Below are 22,468 nucleotides of genomic sequence, written 5' to 3' on the forward strand. Positions count from 1 at the left end.
CGTCAAACTTAAGTCTCAGAAACGGAAAATCCTGCCTCAGGTGCCTGGTACATTTGAAGAATTTACAATTGAGAAAAAGAGGAAGTGTCAGAAAGGCTATTTTTCCTTAAAATTGGTAAGATACCAGGACTGGATGAGATGCATTCAAGGGTACTGAGGGAAGTGAAAGTGGAAATTGCAGAGGCACTAGTGATAATCTTCCAGTCTTCCTTCGGCACAGGGATGGTGCCAGAGGACTGGAGAATTGGGAATGTTGCACGCTTGTCCAAAAAGCCAGAAACTATAAACTAATCCGGAGATGGTTTGAAGTGTATATACTTCAACGCAAGAAGCACCAGGAATAAAGTGGGTGAACTTCAGGCATGGATCGGTACTTGGGACTACGATGTGGTGGCCATCACGGAAACTTGGATAGAAGAGGGGCAGAAATGGTTGTTGGAGGTTCCTGGTTATAGATGTTTCAATAAGATTAGGGAGGGTGGTAAAAGAGGTGGGGGGGTTGCATTGTTCATTAGAGATAGTATAACAGCTGCAGAAAGGCAGTTCAAGGAGGATCTGCCTACTGAGGTAGTATGGGTTGAAGTCAGAAATAGGAAAGAAGCAGTCACCTTATTGGGAGTTTTCTATAGGCCCCCCAATCGCAGCAGAGATGTGGAGGAACAGATTGGGAAACAGATTTTGGAAAGGTGCAGAAGTCACAGGGGAGTAGTCATGGGTGACTTCAACTTCTCAAATATTGAGTGGAAACTCTTTAGATCAAATAGTTTGGATGGGGTGGTGTTTGTGCAGTGTGTCCAGGAAGCTTTTCTAACACAGAATGTAGATTGTCCGACCAGAGGGGAGGCCATATTGGATTTGGTACTTGGTCATGAACCAGGGCAAGTGATAGATTTGTTAGTGGGGGAGCATTTTGGAGATAGTGACCACAATTCTGTGACTTTCACTTTAGTAATGGAGAGGTATAGGTGCGTGCAACAGGGCAAGGTTTATAATTGGGGGATGGGTAAATACGATGCTGCCAGACAAGAACTGAAGTGCATAAGTTGGGAACATAGGCTGTCAGGGAAGGACACAATTGAAATGTGGTACTTGTTCAAGGAACAGATACTACATGTCCTTGATATATGTGTCCCTGTCAGGCAGGGAAGAGATGGTCGGGTGAGGGAACCATGGTTGACAAGAGAGGTTGAATGTCTTGTTAAGTCGAAGAAGGATACTTATGTAAGGCTGAGGAAACAAGGTTCAGACAGGGCGCTGGAGGGATACAAGATAGCCCTGAGAGAACTGAAGAAAGGGATTAGGAGAGCTAAGAGAGGGCATGAAAAATCTTTGGCGGGTCGGATCAAGGAAATCCCCAAGGCCTTTTACACATATGTGAGGAATATGAGAATGACTAGAGCGAGGGTAGGTCCGATCAAGGACAGTAGCGGGAGATTGTGTATTGAGTCTGAAGAGATAGGAGAGGTCTTGAACAAGTACTTTTCATCAGTATTTACAAATGAGAGGTCCCATATTGTTGGAGAGGACAGTGTGAAACAAACTGGTAAGCTCGAGGAGATATTTGTTAGGAAGGAAGATGTGTTGGGCATTTTGAAAAACTTGAGGATAGACAAGTCCCCTGGGCCTGACGGGATATATCCAAGGATTCTATGGGAAGCAAGAGATGAAATTGCAGAGCCGTTGGCAATGATCTTTTCGTCCTCACTGTCAACAGGGGTGGTACAAGGGGATTGGAGAGTGGCGAATGTTGTGCCCCTGTTCAAAAAAGGGAATAGGGATAACCCTGGGAATTACAGGCCAGTTAGTCTTACTTTGGTGGTAGGCAAAGTAATGGAAAGGGTACTGAGGGATAGGATTTCTGAGCATCTGGAAAGACACTGCTTGATTAGGGATAGTCAGCACGGATTTGTGAGGAGTAGGTCTTGCCTCACAAGTCTTATTGAATTCTTTGAGGAGGTGACCAAGCATGTGGATGAAAGTAAAGCAGTGGATGTAGTGTACATGGATTTTAGTAAGGCATTTGATAAAGTTCCCCATGGTAGGCTTATGCAGAAAGTAAGGAGGCATGGGATAGTGGGAAATTTGGCCAGTTGGATAACGAACTGGCTAACCGGTAGACGTCAGAGAGTGGTGGTGGATGGCAAATATTCAGCCTGGAGCCCAGTTATCAGTTCTGAGTCCTGTGCTGTTTGTGATTTTCATTAATGACTTGGATGAGAGAGTTGAAGGGTGGGTCAGTAAATTTGCAGATGATACGAAGATTGGTGGAGTTGTGGATAGTGAGGAGGGCTGTTGTCGGCTGCAAAGAGACATAGATAGGATGCAAAGCTGGGCTGAGAAATGGCAGATGGAGTTTAACCCTGAAAAGTGTGAGGTTGTCCATTTTGGAAGGACAAATATGAATGCGGAATACAGGGTTAACGGTAGGGTTCTTGCCAATGTGGAGGAGCAGAGAGATCTTGGGGTCTATGTTCACAGATCTTTGAAAGTTGCCACTCAAGTGGATAGAGCTGTGAAGAAGGCCTATGGTGTGCTAGCGTTCATTAGCAGAGGGATTAAATTTAAGAGCCGTGAGGTGATGATGCAGCTGTACAAAACCTTGGTAAGGCCACATTTGGAGCACTGTGTGCAGTTCTGGTCACCTCATTTTAGGAAGGATGTGGAAGCTTTGGAAAAGGGGTAAAGGAGATTTACTAGGATGTTGCCTGGAATGGAGAGTAGGTCTTACGAGGAAAGGTTGAGGGTGCTAGGCCTTTTCTCATTAGAACGGAGAAAGATGAGGGGGTGACTTGAAAGAGGTTTATAACATGATCAGGGGAATAATTAGAGTAGACAGTCAGAGACCTACTCCCCGGGTGGAACAAACCATTACAAGGGGACATAAATTTAAAGTGAATGGTGGAAGATATAGGGGGGATGTCAGAGGTAGGTTCTTTACCCAGAGAGTAGTGGGGGCATGGAACGCACTGCCTGTGGAAGTAGTTGAGTCAGAAACATTAGGGACCTTCAAGTGGCTATTGGATAGGTACATGGATTACGGAGAATGATGGGGTGTAGATTAATTTGTTCTTAGTCATAGAATTTACATAGTCATAGAATTTACAGTGCAGAAGGAGGCCATTCGGCCCATCGAGTCTGCACCAGCTCTTTGAAAGAGCACCCTACCCAAGCCCACACCTCCACCCTATCCCCATAACCCAGTAACCCGACCCAACACTAAGGGCAATTTTGGGCACTAAGGGCAATTTAGCATGACCAATCCACCTAACCTGCACATCTTTGGACTGTAGGAGGAAACCAGAGCACCAGGAGGAAACCCACGCACACACGGGGAGAACGTGCAGACTCCGCACAGACAGTGAACCAAGCCGGGAATCGAACCTGTGACCCTGGAGCTGTGAAGCAATTGTGCTAACCACCATACTACCGTGCTGCCCTTAATCTAGGACAAAAGTTTGGCACAACATCGTGGGCCGAAGGGCCTGTTCTGTGCTGTATTTTTCTATGTTCTATGTTCAATCAACTTGACTTCAGTGGCAGGAAAACTTCTGGAAACTATAGTTCGGAACAAAATCAATAGTCACTTAGGCTATCAAGGACAATTATGGAAAGCCAGCATGGATTAATTTACTAACTTGCTTGAGTTTTTTGAGGAGATAACAAAGAAGGTTGATAAGGGCAATGCTCTTGATATGGTTTATATGGATTTTCAAAAGAAATTTGATACAGTGCCACACCACAGACTTGTGAGAAAAATTCTAGCCCATAAAAATAAAAGGGAAATTAGGCATTTGGATAAGAAATTGGCTGAGTGGCAGGAAACAGAGTCATGATAAACGGTTGTTTCTCAGATTGGAGGAAGATTTGTAATGGAGTACCCCAGGGGTCAATGTTGGGACGCTTGCTCTTCCTGATATATATTAATGACTTAGACTGTGATGTTCAGGGCATAATTTCAAAATTTGCAGATGATACGAAGATTGGAAATGTTGTCAATGGTGATGAGAATAGTCTTGAACTTCAAAAGGACACAGACATGTTGATGGATTGGACAGACAAGGACAGATGAAGTTCAATGCAGAGAATGATTAATTTTGGCAGGAAGAATAGGGGACACAGTATAAAACAAAGGTAAAAATTCTAAAGGATGTGCAGGAGCCTTGGTGTATATATAGATTAGCCAGTGAAGATGGCAGGGCATGTCAGAGAACAGTTAATAAAATATAGTGTCTTAGGTTTTATTAATAGGGACATTGAGTACAAGACTAAGGAGGTTGTGTTGAACTTGTATAAGACACTAGTTAGGCCTCATCTGTAGTAGTGCATCTAGTTTTGTGCACCATATTTGAGGAAGGATGTGAAGGCATTGAAGAGAGTAGAGATTCATGTGATTCCAGGGCTTAAGAACTGTAGCTATGAGAATAGATGGGAGAGGTTGGGACTGTTTTCCGTGGAAAAAAGAAGTCTGATGGGAGTTTTGATGAGGTATTTACGATTCTGACAGGTGTGGACAAGGTAAATTTTGAGAAACTGTTCCCACACAAGAGAACATCAAGAACTAGAGGGCACAGATTCAAAATAATTGGCAAAAGGAGTAAAAGTGATGGGAGGAAAAATGTTTCACCCGGAGGGTGATTGGAGTCTGGAACGAACTTCCTGAGAGCATGATAGAGGCAGGTTTGATGGAGGTATTCAAAAGGAAATTGGCTTGTCAACTAAAAAGAAAGAATGTGCCAGGTTACAGGAGTAAGGCAGGGGATTGGGAGCAGGTAGAATGCTTTTTCAGAGAGTCAGTGCAGACTCGATGGGCCAAATGGCCTCCTTCAGCACTGTAAAAGGGCAGTATGATGGCTCAGTGGTTGCACTGCTGCCTCACAGCACATGGGACCTGGGTTCGGTTCTGGCCTTGGGCGAGCGTGTGGAGTTTGCATGTTCTCCTCCCACAGTCCAAAGATGTGCAGGTTTGGTGGGGTTACGGGGATGGGCGGAGGAGTGGGCCTGGGTAAGGTGCTCTTTCAGAGGGCCGGTGCAGACTCGATGGGCCGAATGGCCTCCTTCCGCACTGTGGGGATTCTATGACCTGCTTTTCTTGTTCAGCGTGTTAGCAGCAAATCGATGTTCTGGGTGTGTTTTTGGACTCTTGGGTTCGGGATTTGTTGTTTGGAGTATGTTTTGGCGAGCAGAGGGCGACAGAGAATGGGGAATGCAGCGGGCGGGCGGGCAGCGCACTGCCAGCGAGGGGAGCAGCTGTGAGTCACCATGGAGCCGGCCAGCTTTATTGAACAGCTGGTGCTGGCACAGCAACATGCAGCAGCAAGAGCGCGGAGGGGGAGGGCGCCAAAGACCACACCCACCAGGCGGCATTTACTTGTTCCTGAAACCGGGAATGCCAGAGGTTAGTGAGGTCTTTTTTTAAACTTCATCCTGCGGAGTCCGAGCTCTGACGTTCGCCGGACAGTTTCTTTTGATTCGCTTTCGAGGAATTTCCGAACCGAACGGCTCTTTTACCATCCTGAGAAGAAGTCGAGGTGGAAAGAGTGCAACATTTCAAGGGGGTGTACTCAGGTTCCGTGTTTGTGCGAAGTGTGTCACTTGACCCATTTAAACGCCACCACATGTCGGCGAATTGTCTTTCTTTATCTGATTACCGAGAGAGAGAGAGAGAGACCGAGAACCTCATTCATGTGCACGCATATGTTGGCCTGTTGAACATTATCTCCGGTGTAAACAGGGACTAAGAACCACCCACCCCACAAGTGGAATTGGTTTCTGCATTCCACGCAATACTGGGAACCGTCTACCGTTTAGTTCACTCAATGTGCAGTTTATTACGTTCTAAGTAGGGATTTCTGATTTAACCTGTGGTAACCTGAGTAGGTAGCAGGAGAACTGCAATCTGTCCAGGATTCTGAAGTCTCCGGGAATTAAAAATTGGACACGGGAGGGGGAAAAAAACTATGTGGGTGGGGGATTAGAAAAATTGTGCTTTCTCCATTTTCTTTGTACACTTTTTTTGTCATTTAAAAAATATTGGACATCTGGAGAGCAACGGTTGAGCTAGTTGGAAGCAGGAGGTGATGCCCCCAGAAACATCTGGGGCTGGATTCTCCCAAAATGGGGTTGTGTCCCCACGCCGGCGTAAGCATTCCCGAATTTGCTCAAAAAAAGATAGATCCGATTCACTTACCTTCTTAATGGGCTAGCAGAGACCTGGGGTAATTCACGCAGCTTTAGCTGCGGATACGGACCTCCGGTGGCCGTGCCGAGTGCCATGGAGGGCTTGAACCATGGAGGCAGCTCCGTAATATTGGCCGTGCGCCCCTGCATCGGATCAGCCTGATCTGTGCCCTGGCTCCCCATAACCACCACCCCCCCCCCCCCATAAGTACCCCCCCATAAGTACCCCCTCCCATAAGTACCACCCCCCCATAAGTACCACCCCCCCCATAATTACCGCCCCCCATAAGTACCACCCCCCCCCCACCCATAAGTACCACCCCCCCCATAAGTACCGGGGTACCCTCCCCATAAATACCCCCCCCATAATCCCCCATCCCCCCACCAGGGCGGCCGTGGACTGAGTCCGCAGCCGTCACGCGAGAGTCCTGACCGACCATACCATGTTAGTTCAACGCCGTCGGGAACTCGGCCGGTCGTGAGCGGAGTATCGCTGGGTGGGCCTCTGGCAATGTCACCCCAGCAGCACGGAGTAATTCGCGGACTCGCAGATATTCGGGCCCGGACCGGCACCGGACCGGATTCTGTCGGGAAAGCTGATTCTCCACCCCTGGAGTCAAGTCATGCTCGCCCCTCAGAGTCAGAAGGTTCAAGTCTCGCTTCAAAGATTTGAACACGTATATCTAGGTTCACACACCAATGCAGTGCTGCCTAAGTGTGGCATTATCACACAGGGCATTAAACCAAGACCCTGGGCGAAATTCTCCGGTATCGGCGCGATGTCCGCCGACTGGCGCCCAAAACGGCGCTAATCAGTCGGGCATCGCGCTGCCCCAAAGGTGCGGAATGCTTCGCATCTTGGGGGGCCGAGCCCCAACCTTAAGGGGCTAGGCCCGCTCCGGACAAATTTCCGCCCCGCCAGCTGGCACGGAAATGACATCACGGAAATGGCATGCGCGGGAGCGTAAGGCCGCTGACGGCATTCCCGCGCATGCGCAGTGGAGGGAGTCTCTTCCGCCTCCGCCATGGTGGAGACCGTGGCGAAGGCGGAAGGAAAAGAGTGTCCCCACGACACAGGCCCGCCTGCGGACCGGTGGGCCCCGATCGCGGGCCAGGCCACTGTGGGGGCACCCCCCGGGGCCAGATCGCCCTGCGCCCCCCCCCTGGACTCCGGAGCCCGCCCGCGCCGCCATGTCCCGCCGGTAAGGTAGGTGGTTTATTCTACGCCGGCGGGACAGGCATTTTAGCAGCGGAACTTTGGCCCATTTGGGCCGGAGAATCGCGGGGGGGGCCCCCGCCAACCGGCGCGGCGCGATTCCCGCCCCCGCCGAATATCCGGTGCCGGAGAATTCGGCAACCGGCGGGGGCGGGATTCACGCCAGCCCCCGGCGATTCTCCGACTCGGCGGGGGGTCGGAGAATCTCGCCCCCTGTCCGAATTGGATGAGGAAAAACATTCCATGGCTCCATTTCAAGTTCTCCTGGCCCAAAATGATCCCACAACCAACATTACTAAACAAATTATCTGTGCAACTAAACAAATGATCTGTGCAAAATATGCAAAGGGACTGCCGTGTTGCTGACATTACAACTGTGACTTCAATTTGCATAATTAGTGGTTAAACAATTTGAAATGTTCGGAGATCGTGAATGGTGCTGTATAACTGTCAATCTTTTTTTCTTAAGTATCAACAGAACCACATTCTTCACCCCCTCCCTTGGTCTAATTCAGTTCCTCTTTTCCTTCTTCCCTGAAGATGATATAGGTATTTGCTGGAGTGTGACAGAGATCCACGAACCTTTTCATTGCACAAGGAGGGAACCTTGTTTGACAGAAGCACAGGTTGGAGAACTGAAATAAAATGTTGTATCCTTCTATCTGATCAACACTCGCATTGAGCAAAGAAAGTTGGATATTTGAAATAGTTGAATCGCCTTTGACTCTGTAGCCATTGGCAATTTGCTCAAGAGGCTGTTTTCTATGTTAGCTTACATACTTTAGCCCTGTGTTTTAGAATATTTCTTTTTTTTTAAATAAACATTTTATTGAGGTATTTATGGTTTTACAACAACAAAATAAAAATGTACATGAATTTTATAAACATAGTGCAAAAGCCATCTTCCTCCCTTACAGGTCCAACCTTTACTAACCCCCTACTCTAAACTAAGCTAACACCCCCCCCCCCCCCCCTTCTGCTGACGGTTAATTTGCCGCAAAGAAGTCGACGAACGGCTGCCACCTCCGGGCGAACCCTAACATTGACCCTCTCAAGGCAAACTTGATTTTCTTCAAGCAGAGAAAGCTAGTCATGTCAGATAGCCAGGTCTCCGACTTCGGGGGCTTTGAGTTCCTCCAAGCTAATAATATACGTCTCCGGGCTACCAGGGAAGCGAAGGCCAGAACGTCTGCCTCTTTTTCCTCCTGGATTCCCGGATCTTCCGACACTCCGAAAATCACCACCTCTGGACTCATTGCCACCCTTGTTTGTAACACCGTGGACATAGAACATTACAGCGCATTACAGGCCCTTCGTCCCTCGATGTTGCACCGAACTGTGAAACCACTCTAGCCCATCTACGCTATTCCCTTATCGTCCATATGTCTATGACCATTTGAATGCCCTTAGTGTTGGCGAGTCCACTACTGTTGCAGGCAGGGCATTCCACGCCCTTACTACATGACATCCGCAAACCCCTGCCAGAATCCCCCAAGCTTTGGGCATGTCCAGAACATGTGGACATGGTTCGCTAGCCCTCCCGCACACCTTGCGCTCTATCTTCTACCCCAAAGAACCTGCTCATCAGGGCCACTGTCATGTGAGCCCGATGAACAACCTTGAATTGTATCAGGCTGAGCCTGGCACATGTTGTGGACGCGGTGACTCTACTCAATCCATCCGCCCAGAGACCGTCATCTATTTCTCCTCCCAACTCCTCTTCCCACTTGCGCTTCAGCTCCACCGTCTGCGTCCCCTGTGCCCCCATGAGTTCTATGTAAATGTCAGAGACCCTCCCTTCTCCCACCACACTCTGGAAACTACCCTGTCCTGTATCCCCCTTGGTGGTAGGAGCGGGAAGGTTGAAACCTGCCTACGTAGGAAGTCCCGCATCTGCAGGTACCTAAATTTGTTTCCCCTCGCCAATCCAAATTTCTCCTCCAGCTCCCTCAGGCTAGGAAAGTTCCCCTCTATAAACATATTGCCCATCCTCTCGATCCCTGCTCTCTGCCACCTCCAGAACCCTCCATCTCCCCTCCCCAGGGCAAACCAGTGCTTCTTACAGATTGGAAACCACACCGATGCTTCCTCCGCTCCCACATGCCTCCTCCATTGCCCCCAGACCCTTGGGGCCGCCACCACCAAGGGGCTGGTGGAGTAACGTGCCAGCGGGAACAGCAGAGGCGCTGTTATCAACGCCCCCAAGCTGGTGCTCTTGCATGAAGCTGCCTCCACAAGCTCCCATACCGAGCCTCCCCCACCTCCCCCACCACCCACTTTCTGATCATGGCTATATTCGCTGCCCAATAGTAATTACTGAAGTGTCCCCCCCCCCCCCCCCCCGGGCTACGCTCAAGCATCCCCTTTTTTGCTCGTGGGGTCTTACCCGCCCAAACAAAGCCGGTGATTACCTTATTGACCCGTTTAAAAAAGGACCGCGGAATAAGGATGGGGAGACACTGAAACACAAACAGGAATCTCGGGAGGACCATCATTTTCACTGTCTGCACCCTCCCAGCTAGTGACAGCGTGAGTGCGTCCCACCTCCGAAAATCGTCCTTCATTTGGTCTACTAGTCGGGCCAGATTTAGCTTGTGCAACCGTTCCCATTCCTGCGCCACCTGGATGCCTAGGTACCGAAAGCTACCCCCTACCACTCTAACCGGCAGCTCCCCCAATCGCCTCTCAAGTCCCCTTGCTTGGACCGCAAACATCTCACTTTTCCCCATATTTAGTTTATACCCCGAAAACCGGCCAAATTTCCCCAGAATCCTCATAATTCCTCCCATCCCCTCTAATGGGTCCAATACATACAGGAGTAGGTAATCTGCGTAAAGCGAGACTCTGTGTTCTACTCCCCCCTTTAACAACCTTCTTACATTGGCCACCAACTACCTTCCCTTAACAAACCACAATCCTCAATCCTAGAGGACAAGATTTTGGCCAGCAGTTTGGTGTCCACATTCAAAAGGGGTATCGGCCTGTCGGACCCACACAGCTCCGGGTCCTTGTCCCACTTCAGGATCAATGAAATCGTGGCCTGTGACATCGTCGGAGGACGCACCACATGCTCCCTTGCCTCATTGAATGTCCTCATCAACAGCGGCCCCAGCATCCCAGAGAACTTTTTATAGAAATCCACAGAGTACCCATCCGGCCCGGAGCCTTACCCGACTGCATGGCCTTCAGACCCTCCGCTATTTCGTCCAACCTGATCGGGGCCCCCAGCCCTTCTACCAGCCCCCCGTCCACCTTCGGGAAATTCAGCCCCCCTAGGAAGCATCTCATCCCCTCCGGCCCAGCTGGGGGCTCCGACCCATACAGCCTACTGTAAAACTCCTTGAATGCCTTATTCACCCCCGCTGAGTCTCCAACCAGGTTCCTGTCCCCGTCCTTTACTTTCCCTATCTCCCTGGCTGCCTCCCTCTTTCTAAACTGCTGTGCACGCATTCTGCTGGCCTTCTCTCCATGCTCATAAATCACCCCCCTCGTCTTTCTCAGCTGCTCTACCGCCTTTCCTGTAGCTAACAAGCCAAACGCCGCCTGTAGCCTCCGCAGCTCCCCTAAAAGCCCTGCCTCTGGGGTCTCTGCATACCTCCTGTCGACCTGTATTATCTCCTTTACCAGTCAGTCTGTCTCTGCCATGTCTACCTTCTCCCTATGGGCCCGTATTGAGATCAGCTCCCCTCTGACCACCGCCTTCAATGCCTCCCAGACCACTGATGCCAATAACTTCCCCCGTGTCGTTGACTTCCAGGTAGTTCTGAATGCATTTTCTCAACCGCCCGCACACCTCTTCGTCCGCTAAAAGTCCCACGTCTAGCCTCCAGTGTGGGTGCTGGCTACTGTCCTTGCTAACCTGTGGGTCAACCCAGTGCGGTGCATGGTCTGAGATTGTGATCGCCGAGTACCCCATGTCCACCACCCCTGTCAGTACAGCCCTGCTAAAAATTTTAAAAATCAATCCGGGAGTACACTTTATGTGAGTAGAAGGAGAACGCCTTCACTCTCAGCTGCCCAAATCTCCATTGGTCCAGCCCCCCCCCCCCCCCCATTTGCCCCATGAACCCCTTTAGCTCCTTTGCCATTGCTGGCACTCTGCCCTTCTTTGAGCTCGACCGGTCAATAATACCAGGGTCAATAACTGTGTTGAAGTCCCCTCCCATGACCAATTTGTGCGAATCTAGGTCCGGTATCTTCCCCAGCATCCTCTTTATAAACTCCACATCATCCCAATTTGGCATGTACACATTTACTAGTACCACCTGCACCCTCTCCAGTTTCCCACTAACCATGATGTACCGGCCTCCCACATCCGTAACTATTCTTCCTGCCTCAACCACTCGCTTATTAATCAGGATTGTGACCCCTCTAGTCTTCAAGTCCAGCCCTGAGTGAAAAACCTGTCCGACCCATCCCTTCCTTAATCTGATCTGATCAGCTATTATTAAGGTGCGTCTCCTGTAGCATTACCAAGTCCACCTTCAGTCCTCTCAGATGCGCGAACATGCGTGCCCTCTTAACTGGACCATTTAGCCCTCGTACATTCCAGGTGATCAGCCTAGTGGGGGGGTTCATCGCACCCCCCCCCCCCCGCCCCCCCCGCCCCCCCCGCCCTTCGCCAATCAGCCATTACCTTTCTTGGGCCAGTCTCCAGCCCGCCAGCCTCCACCCCCGACCTCCTCTCTGTCCCTCAGCAAAAGTCCCTCCCTCGTCAGCAGAACATTACCCCCCCCCTCCCCCACCCCCAAGTAACAGCACAATGTAAATCGACCCCTTCGATAAGCCTAACATCTGCTCACCCCCCACTGCGCATCCGTGAGCTAGCCTGCCCAGCTAGCTTGGTGGCCCCCGCCCATGGCGCCAGACGTTCTCCCACCTATTATTGTGTTTTAGAATATTTCACTACACATCTTCAAGGATTATAATCTCCCAACTATTACTCAAGCCATTTACAGAGTGGCATAGGGATAAGCAGATTAGGGAGGTAAATGTGTAGCTAAAGGAGTGGTGCGTGAAACGGGAGTTACATTTAATGGGGCACTGGCTCCAGTACTGGGATTGAAATGAACTGTACCATTAGGACCGGCTCAGCCTGAAATGGGATGGAACCAGTCCAGTGGAAAAACTAAATAGGAGGGTCACAAGGACTTTAAACCAGTAATTGGGGAGGGGTGCTGGAGATTCAGATAGAAAAGATAGTGTTGATAATACTTGGACAACAAAAGCAAAGAGACAGTTGGAAGCTATGCTTTAGTCACTGCAAGTCAAGGCAAAACTAAAAGAAATAAAGTAATGGAACCAGGAGGTAGGGAATTAGGAAATGTGTGAGTCAAACATTAGAGCAGAAGGAAAAGTTAGGTGGCTCAAAATATGCAATCTTTATACTACTGTATGGGGTATAAGGAACAAAACAAATGAATTGCAGGTATGAAGAGATATGGGGAAAAGCCAGGTACATGAAGTTAAAGTGCACTTCAGCCACAATCTCACTGAATGACAGACCAAACTCGAAGACGTGTTCTACTCCTTTTCCTGTGGTCCTGTGCCACAGCCGAGTTTGATCATGTTACCATCATTGGTGGTCAGAAGCTGGAACTCTGATTGACTTCATATCTTGAAACTGGCTGAATTTAAAACAAAAATTGCATTTATGCAGTGCCTTCAATATATTAAAATGTCTTGAGGCAGAATCGGACAAAAATAGATATTGAAGCAAAGAAATAATAGGAATGGGCCGGATAGTCAAATAGAATATATCTAGATCACCAAAAATTTGATTCAGCCATAAGGAGTTCTAGGGGAGGAGAATTTATGATAGTGGAATGACATTTGTGACCAAGGCCAAAGATGATGGCTTCAGTGTCACGATGTTTAACTGACTTGAGGAATTATGGCTCACCCAGGATTGGATGTTGGACAAGTAGTCTTGACAACCCCGAAGTCAACACAGATGGTAGTAGATCGAGCGGGATATCAACAATAAATACATGGAAGCCGACCCCCACATCAAAGGTAATGTTACCAAGAAGCAGCTGGTAGATGAGGAAGAGGAAGGCCTTGGAGATAGATCCTTGGGGAACTCCAAAGTAAACAGTGCACAGACCAGTAATTGATTCTAGGACCTACCTAAAGTTCATTGCTCACCTAATGGCAAAATGCTTTGGCTGCATCATTGAGTGGGAATGAATTTTCAAAAGTTATGCACTCCTTTTTCACTCGTTTGGGTGTTCACTAAGCAATTCCAGCTCAAATAATAAGTAGACAATCTACAAAGGCTTGTTATTCTCTGGTACAATATTGACTAACTGACGCACAGGAGAGGCTAGCTGTTCTGACCATTGAGGATCATCATGTATGAATCAATATGCTACACACTGCAAACTAGATGAAGCTTTGGCCCAGAATTTGCTGTGAAAATGATGAGCTTATGGCAATCCTCATTATTGGTGCATTTAAAACAAAGACATTTTTTGTGGTATGGAAGAGATGTGAATTGCCACGATTACTGACCAAATTGCACTGCTCTGTCATTGGGGTCTTATACAGGAACTCTCAGTCAGCTTCCTCACTGGTGTCAAGAAATTGTTGGATTTGCATCGTAAATATGAATTAAGCTCACCTTAAAGTTAGGGTTGATATATCAACATGTTAGGAGCCCGTTGATTGAGTTATTTATGGTCCTGCAATGTCATTCAATCTTGGAGGCCCAGGAAGGGAACAAACTGAAATTGTGGAGTCTCACTCCTGCAGGTAGTTAATTGTACCTCTGTTGTTTTCAAAATTTTAAATGTTTTAACGTTTTTAGTCACTTTCCTTTGTCTCCTTTTCATTCTCTTATTCAGTCTTTCTTTCCGCCATTTTATTTATCTTTTTGTATCTAATTGAGTCTAATTCAACCTAATTCCTTCTCTATCGTTTCACCCTTTATTTCTCTATTTTATTCACCAAGGATAAAGATTCTCCGTTGTCCTCACCACACCATTATCAACTCGCACTTCCAGTAATTTACTTTTATACTTTCCTGTGATGTGGGCCTTGCTGGCAAGGCTCACCCTGAGTGGCTTGCTAGATGATTTGTTGTTAACAACAACAACAACAAATACATCCATCAGAGGGCAGTTAATAATCAACCACATTGCTGTGGGCCTGAAGTCACATGACCAGGCAATGACAGAAGGCTTCTTTCCCTCAGGGACCCGAGTGAACCAGATGGGTTTTTATGACAATTGATGATAGTTTCATCATCATTATTGCTGAGGCATTCTTTAAATTCAGTGAAAAGAAATCTGGAATATAAATTCCACCAGCTGCCATGGTGCGAATTGAACTCTTATCCTCCTGGACCTCATTTTTGGTGGTGTAAATATGAGTGGAATGGAAAGTTAAGAGGGAAATAATCCAATTTGCAGATATCCTACTCCAGCAATTTCTGCTAAAGTTCCTGTATATTTTTTGGACCTCAGTCTTTGCAGAAAATTGTTTTTCAAATTAGTGGAAAACTGAAAGGATGACTCGGGTTTTCCTGGAGATTTACATCATTATAATGCTAAATCTATGTTATAAAGTCCCTTGAATGACTCCGAGGACATTATAGAATAGGTGACTTGCACTATCTCTCAGGGCACAAAGCAGTTTCCTGGAACTTAAGCACACTCCACTCTTAGTTGGACTGTCATTTTCATAGTCACTACCCTAAAAGACAGCTGTGATCATGGTTTTACTGGAATCTCACTATTTCAAACATCGCCTGCCTCCAGGCTTAAAAAATAATGGCATAGTTAGTTTGGCAGCACCATGATTTGTAGCTCATGAGGCATTTTTTTTAACCCTTTTTAAAAAGTGGTTCAAAATTATTATCGTTGAATTACGTGACTAACCGGCTGGTTGAAGGTGAGCTGGATGGACCTTGGTCTTTTTTTTGTCTAGTAGTTCCTAGATCTTCACATTTATAGTGCTGATCTCCAATTCCACCACACTGGGCAAACCTGTGCTGATGTTTCAATCTTAAGTCTTTCGAAATGTGCTACATCTAACCAGCAAAAAGATAATTTAATAATGTAGTTCATGAGATTATTTTAATGTTTCTAAGCATGTAAACATGCCAGCATCCCATTCTAAGAATTTTGTTAATTGGACATCTGTCTTGAGATTGTAAAATAAAGGAAATAGCAAAATCAGATTCGCTTGTCATATTGAATGAAGAGTAATGGATGGACAAAAATTATTAATTCTATTGATAATTTTGGTTGTTGCATTGTGATTGTACATCCATTTAACTCAGAGTCAGCCAAGTCACGCATTGCTGAAACCATAAAATAGGTTACTGAACCATACACGTCACAAAAGTCCTAAGTTCAATCTCCGATTATATTGCAAGGTGGAATTTGACCCACTGACAACAACCCAAACAATTTTGCATACTTGTGGAAATGTTTTCACAATTTTTATTGAAATGTTAACATTTTGTATCAGAAAGTTTACAAAACACAACTGTACCAACACATATATCATAAAATAGAAGCAACAATAGGAACTCCAATAACCTAAATGCCACCCTGAACATTCCCACCCACACTAACCTCCCACCCCTTTTCCATGCTAACAGCTAACAGTGACCAGATCTTGAAAGTGCAACATAAATGGCTGCCATCTGCGATAGAAACCATCGATCAACCCCCTCACTGTGAACTTGACCTTCCTGAGGTATAACAATTCCATCAAATCACCCAGCCATGCTTCGGCACTGGGTGGTGTTGCCTGCCTCCAGCTCAACAGCATCCATCGGCTGGCCAACAGCGATTCGAATGGCAATGCATCCTCTCCTGCCCCCATCCTCAACTCCGGTTGGTTAGGCACCCCCAAAACAGCGACTAACAGACAGAGCTCTATGTCAATACTCAGGATTGCCGATATGGTGGGGGAAAAAGGACCCCCAAAATCCCACCAGCTTGGGACAGGACCAGAATATGTGCGCATGGTAAGCAGACCCTCTCCAGCACCGCTCACACTTATCCTAGGCTTCCTCAAAAAATCGACTCATCCTGGCCCTGGTGAGGAGCGCCCTAAACACCACCCTTAACTGTATCAAACTAACCTTGTGCAGGATGACATAGCATTCACCCGACGAAGGGACTCACTCCACACCTCCTCCTCCAGAATGGGTCCTAGCTCCTCCTCCCACCTGGCCTTGACCTCATCCACTGAAACTTGCACTTCCCCCAAGATCTGCCCATATATCCCAGACGTTCTGCCCTCCTCCAACCCTGCACACAAGAGTATCCTTTCCAGCAAGGTAGACGGCAGTGCCTCCGGGAAATTCGGAGTGCCCGCCGAATAAAGTCCCGCAACTGGAAATTTCTGAACCTATCTGGTCCCCCAAACTCTGCTTTCTCATTCAACTCCTCCCAACTCGCAAACCGCCCCTCCAGAAACAAATCCCTCACCCTCTCCAGCCCCTTATCCTTCCACCCCTGAACATTGGGGACCATCTTGACACCACCCTCAGCTTAAAATGCTGACGGAGTTGCTGCCATATTTTCAATGTGGAGATTACCACTGGATTCACGGAATATTTCGCTGGCGGAAATGGCCTTCAGACTCGCCCATCTACGTGACCCTGACTCCATCTGTACCCAACTAACCTCCTGGTCCCCAAACCACACCAACAACTTCTCCACATTGACTGCCCAGTAATAATACAACAAATTTGGCAGCACGCACCGCCCAACCTGCCTTTCCCTCTCCGAATCCAAGGTGTTCTCCCAGCCCATATAAAGCCTATTATGAGCCACTCCATCTTCAACTTTGGCAGAAAAACTGATGGCATTGAGATAAGAACACAAATCGTGGCAAAATTTTTATCTTAATAGATTGAACTTGGCCCACCAGAGACAGTGGAAGATGTCCCACCACTGCCTGTCTGCTCGTCAAGCTTGTAAAATAACGTTTGCGAAGTTGCGTCCCATCCTGGGCGACCTGAAACCCCAAATAGCATAAACCGGACCCCGCCAGACGGAATGGCAATCCCCTCAACCCTCAGGGAGTTAGCCACAAAATATTCACTCTTCTCAATATTTAGTTTATATCCTGAAAAGGAACCGAGCCTCTGCACTATCCCCATTATCTCCCCCATAACTGGCCCTGGATTCCGAATATACAATAAAAGTTGCCCGCGTCGGGACATCCGGTGACGAGGATGTGCTGAGCAGTCGAACATCAGGTGGCTCTCCTCCAGAATACAGTAAAATAGGCTCTTTTGATGAATGTAGCCCGGAAATTCGGACTTATTCTACTCGTAAACAGAAAAGGAAGAGAAAAAAGAACAATATGTCAGCAGCCAGTAGGTCAAGAGGTCGCAGGGAAGCCAGAAGTGGTGGAAAAGGGCAGGAGCAGCAAGCGAGCGAGTCGGTGGACCCACGAGGCGAGAGGTCCCTGGTCACCCCCGAGAGAGGGGGACCAATGACCCGGACAATGGGTCACACACACCTGGAAAGGGATGGGAGACATTCCTAACCAAGGAATTGACTGCGATGAAGGAAGAGATCAAAGTGGAGATCCAGGTGGCGGTGACTGAGGCGCTGGTCGCCATGAAGATGGCACTCGATGGAATGGTGAAGAAGGTGGAGGCTCTGGGAAAGACAATACAGGAGCTCGAAAAGGCTTTGATCGACCAGAGTGACAGACTGGAGGGAGCTGGAAGCACCAATAGAACTGGGAGATGTCATGGACAGTATCAACTCCATGCAGGTGGGAAAGGTTCGCGACCCGACGGGTTTCTGGCGGACCTCTACAAAACATTGACAACGTCGCTCACCCCACACCTGCGGGACTTGTTCGCAGACTCACTAGCGAGGGGCACCCTGCCTCCAACACAGGCCACCATGTCGCTGATACCCAAAGAAGACAAAAACCCGATGGAATGTGAATCATACAGACCCATTTCGCTACTCAATGCGGACGCGAAAATACTCTTAAATGTCATGGCCTGGAGACTGTAGAATTGCGTAGGAGAGGTGGCCGCAGAGGACCAGATAGCCTTTGTCAAGGGTAGATGGCTAACTGCGAACATCAGGTGCTGCTGAATGTCATACTGACCCCATCCGGGAGATCGGAAGGGTATCCAAAGAGGAGGCAGAGAGCACAGAGTCTCACTCTCTGTGGATGATCTTCTCCTCTACACCCTGGACTCGGAAAACAGCAGGAACAAAATAATAATGTTTCTGGAAGAGTTTGGGGTCTTCTCGGGCTACAAACTCAACCTGGACAAAAGTGAGGTTTTCCCGGTGAACCCGAGCGGGGGAGGAGCAGAGCTGGAAGGTCTCATATTTGAAATAGCCCAAACAAATTCCATTACCTGGGGATCCAGATAGTCCATGATTGGACACTGATCCATAAGTGGAAACTGACCAGTCTAGTGGAGGAAGTAAAAAAGGATCTACAGAGATGGGATGCACTCCCGCTTTCCCTGGCGAGAAAGGTGCAGACGATCAAGCTGAACATACTGACCAGATTCATCTTCCTGTTTAGATCCATACCAATCTTCAACCCCAAGGTCTTTTGGGGGGGGGGGGTGGAATCCAAGAATCCCTAAGACAGCACTGCAAAGGAGACGAAGCATGGAAGGCCTGGCCCTCCCGAACTTGCAATACTACCACTGGGCAGCCAAGGCCGAGAGAGTGAGGGGTGGATAAAGGAACCAAACATGGAATGCATGAGGATGGAGGAGTTCTTGTGCACAGGAACGATCGTCAGAGCCTTCTCCACGACAGCACTCCCATCCCCGCCGGCAAAACACTCAACCAGCCCAGTGGTAGTAGCAATACTAAGAAGCTGGAACCAGATGAAACAGCACTACGGTTTAACCGAGGTGTTCGCCATGGTCCCCATCTGTGGCAACCACAGGTTTCCACCAGCCATGCTAGACGTCATCTTTAAGTGGTGGAGACAGGATGGGGGGCTGCTAGCAGTTAGGAACTTCTACACAGGCGTCAGACATGCGACCTTAGAAGAGCTGACGGAAAGACTTTAACTACTTGAACTACCGAACAGACAGGAACACCAGCATGCCTTCTCCCCATACTCATATTGCACCCCCCTTGCCCTACTCAGTTGCCCTACATCCCTCCCTGTTGTCAGCCTGTCAAACTGCTCCTGCTTCTTTTTCCTCCTCATGAATCCTTCGACGATGGGCACCCTCGAATCTTCCCTGTCCACCTCCACTATCTTGCTCACGTGACGGTCATGTTTCTCCCTCCTTTCATTATCTGCATGAGCCTTAAACAGAATAATTTCCCCCCCGGACCACTGCCTTCAGTGCCATCCAAACAATGGCCACTAACACCTCCCCAATCTGATTCAACTCCACATACTCCTTAATGGCCTCCTTCTGAACTGTAAATTCTATGATTAATCGCCGCCTGCACCTTATGCACAGAGCACACCTGACAAGAACTCGAATGAGCAGGCTCTGGAGGTGGAGGATAAATGTGAACGGTGTCAGGGAGGCCTGGCTAACCACGGTCACATGTTCTGGGCCTGTCCCAGACTTATCAGGTTTTGGACATCCTTCTTCAAGGCAATGTCTAAGATTGTAGGGGTGAGGAGCCGTGCCTGAGAGTGGCAATCTTCGGGATATCGGATCAGCCAGAACTTCATATGGGGAAGAGGGCTGATTCCCTTGCGTTTGTTTCTCTAATCGCCCACCAGAGAATCCTGCTCAGCTGGCGATCAGCAGTACCACCCACAGCTGCAGACTGGGCTGGCAGACCTATCAGGATTTTTCCATCTGGAGAAGATCACTACACCATCCGAGGATTGGATGATGGCTTCTACAGAGCATGAGGGCCATTCATCAGCCTGTTCCAAGACCTGTTTAAAGCCAACAATGGATAGATTGGGGGGAGGGGGTGGCAGGGGGGATGCACGGGAACCACTAGGGCCACAGAAAGCAGACAGGATGAGAGGGAGGAGCATTGGGGAGGGGGGCACAGTGGGGTGGAGGGAATAAAAATATTTATTTTAAAAAACGTCTTCCCTGCATAGGGACACCCTGTGCTCTATTCCACCCCACACAATTCCCCTCCACTTTTCTGAGGCTCTCAAAGCAATCGTCACTGGTTGGATCGCCAAGGTGAACAACAGAGTGGACCTAGAGCATCCCTGCCTCGTCTCCTTGTGCAGCCTGAATGACCCCGAATTCACGCGGTTTGTTAGAACCCTAGCAGCCGGCGCTTCATGTAACAGCCGGACCCAGGATCAATCCCAAACTTCTCCAGAACCCCCAACAAGTAGCTCCATTCGACCCTATCGAACGCCTTTTTAATGTCCAGAGACACAATAATCTTCCGTTCTGGGCCCATCGCCGGTGTAAGAATTACATTAACCAGCCGCCTCACATTGGATGACAGTTTTCTGCCCCTCATAAACCCCGTCTGGTCGTTCTCTGCTGAGAGGCAGGGCTCCAGCCTCAAGGCTAAGATTTTGGCTAAGGTTTTGCATCCACGTTTACCAGCAAGATTGGGTGGTTTGATCCACACTCTGTGTGGTCCTTGTCCTTCTTCAGCACTAATGGGGCCAGCTGGTCCACGAACCTCTTGTAAAATTCTACCGGCAACCCATCAGACCTTTCCCCACCTGCACATTACCCAGAGCCCTGCAGACCTTCTCCAACCCCATCGGCGCCTCCAATGCCTCTCATAACTCATCCCCCACCTGAGGAAACTCCAAGACCTCCAAAAACTCTTCTCCTGCTCATCCACTGATGGCTCTGACCTGTAAAGCCCCTCATAAAAGGAACAAAACACTTCAGTAAATTTTTCTGGGGTAGAGACCAACCCACCCCCAGGTTCCCGCACATGTACAATCTCCCTGGCAGCCTCGTGCCGCCTTAACTGATGCGTGAACAGTCAGCTAGCCTTCTCCCCATACTCGTATACCATCTCCTTAAAGTGCCGTAGCTGTCACAACACCTGGCCTGGGTGTGGTAGTGCCAGGTATTGCGGTACCTGCGAGGCTGATGACCATTGGTTAGACCCAGGAGTCTACCATTGGCTGTATTACGTAGCCCCGCCCTAAAGGCGGAGTATAAGAGATGGTGCTGTCCCAGCAGCCTTCACTTTCTGTACCGAAGCTGCTGTGGAACAAGTTCTAGTAGATTAAAGCCTTCAGTTATGAAATCACTTCGTCTTGAGTGTAATTGATTGTGCATCACTGGGGACAGTAGGTCAAACTACATTTGCAACTTCTTCCTGTGTGCTAAGAGCTCTCACATCGGGACACTCGCATACTTCGTATCCACACCCAGAATTTCATCCACTACCTCATGACACTTCCGCCTGTTCTCCCTATCCATATATGACTTGTACGTGATGATCTCTCCCCCCATAAACACCACCTTTAATGCCCCCCACACTGTAGACACTGAGACTGTCCAATTCTCATTCTATTCAAAGTAGTTCTTTATGTCCCCCGAAATCTTCACACACAACCCGAGACCCGATAACAGACCCACATCCAGCCTCCAACCCGGGCGGTGCACTCAGCCCCCCTCCAACTTTAAGTCCACTAGGTGCGGCACGTGGTCTGAAATAACCACCGGCGAGTACTCTGCACTCTTCACCCCAGGTAGCAAGGCCCTACCCATAACGAAATATCGATATACAAGTACACCTTATGTACCAGCAAAAAAATTAAAACTCCTTACCTCCCGGGTGCATAAATACGGATCCTCCACTCCTGTCTCTTCCATAAATGCCGTTAACATCTTCACCATCCCCGAAAGAACCAGCGATCTGGTCCTGGAGCGGTCCAACTTTGGATCCAAAACGCAATTGAAATTTCCCCCTAAAATCAGCTGGCGTGTGTCCAGTTCCGGAATGGCAGCCAACAATGTTCTCATAAACTTGATTTTGTCCCAATTCGGGCATATACGTTCACCATCACCACAGCCCTCCCCTCCAACGTACCTGTGACTTATCAAATACCGAATCCCGGATCAGCCACCACCCCATGAAGATGGACCCTCCAGCTAATCAGGATCGCCACCCACTGTGCCCTGCTGTCAAACCCTGTGGA

General features: G+C 48.5%; 1 protein-coding gene and 1 long non-coding RNA gene across 3 annotated transcripts in view; one reads left to right on the forward strand and one right to left on the reverse strand.

The window, feature by feature from the left end:
* LOC140425452 (uncharacterized) overlaps positions 1-6,346 on the reverse strand; it is a 48,039-nt gene extending 41,693 nt beyond the window's left edge. The window contains exon 1 of the long non-coding RNA XR_011947868.1: positions 6,188-6,346. This is a non-coding gene — a long non-coding RNA (uncharacterized lncRNA). The remainder of the gene's footprint in view (positions 1-6,187) is intronic.
* Positions 5,377-22,468, forward strand: part of eepd1 (endonuclease/exonuclease/phosphatase family domain containing 1) — a 245,448-nt gene continuing 228,356 nt past the window's right edge. The window contains exons 1-2 of one of the 2 annotated variants that reach the window (XM_072509734.1): positions 5,377-5,395; positions 7,934-8,019. The gene's annotated coding sequence lies outside the window, so the exon portion shown is untranslated. Of the gene's footprint in view, positions 5,396-5,485; positions 5,529-7,933; positions 8,020-22,468 lie in introns of those variants that run through there. The other variant, XM_072509733.1, reaches the window with a different exon arrangement.

Source organism: Scyliorhinus torazame, chromosome 6 (genome assembly GCF_047496885.1).
Source record: "Scyliorhinus torazame isolate Kashiwa2021f chromosome 6, sScyTor2.1, whole genome shotgun sequence".
NCBI lineage: Eukaryota > Metazoa > Chordata > Chondrichthyes > Carcharhiniformes > Scyliorhinidae > Scyliorhinus > Scyliorhinus torazame.